We start from the raw sequence: 837 nt of genomic DNA, 5'->3' as shown, positions 1-837 counted from the left end.
ATGTGCACCTGTATGCACATTCTTTTACTCCCAGTTAGAGTGATTCCAGTAAATGCATGACGACGGCGAAGCACGCTGACATCACAGCAAGCTCGAGTCGAAGGCGACGCTGCGAAGGCAAGGAAGACCATAAACCGAGGCGATGGGGAGTGGGTGGTGATGGTAGAATCGGGGGGAGGTACGGAGGAAGGACGAGGAAACACGGAAGGGCGAGGGGGAAGTGGGTGGGGAGGGAGAGGGGAAGGGTGCACACGGTAGGGGTGGAGAGGGGGAGTGTGCACACGGTAAGAGAGTCAGAGGGGAGGGTGTACACGGTGGGGGAGGGAGAGGGGGAGTGTGCCTAGGGGCAGGGGGGGAGGGGGAGGAGGACAGGGCAGGGGAGGGAGAGAAGGAAGGTGCAAGGAAAAGGAGGATTGGGGGGAGTGCAAGTAATGAAGGGAAGGAGAGGTGCCGGGCAGGGAGGAGAAGGGGAGGTACAAGTAAGAAAAGGGCCGGGGATGGTAGGTCCTTGGTGTAAGGAAGGGATGTAGGGTTAGGTCCCTAGCAAAGAGGAGAGGCTAAGGGACGCATGCGGTGGGTAAGGGAGAGGGGGGGAGGTGTCTGATGGGAAGGGGGGAAAGGGAAGGGGAAGGGGAGGGGGAAGGGGAGGGGGGGAGGGGTAGTGGGGAGAGTTTCTGGGATGCGGAAGGGAAAGGGGTATAAGGTGGTTTGGGGGAAGAGGGTGGGGGTGGACGGGGCGGGGAAGAGGCTGAAGGCGATGTATAACACTCTCGGAGATTAAAGGTCAGGGAGATGAACGTGAAGGTGTGAAGGAGAGCGAAGGTGCGTCGGGGGGGG

This window comes from Penaeus monodon, chromosome 22 (genome assembly GCF_015228065.2).
Source record: "Penaeus monodon isolate SGIC_2016 chromosome 22, NSTDA_Pmon_1, whole genome shotgun sequence".
NCBI classification, from domain to species: domain Eukaryota; kingdom Metazoa; phylum Arthropoda; class Malacostraca; order Decapoda; family Penaeidae; genus Penaeus; species Penaeus monodon.
Note: the sequence above shows the minus strand (reverse complement) of the source record.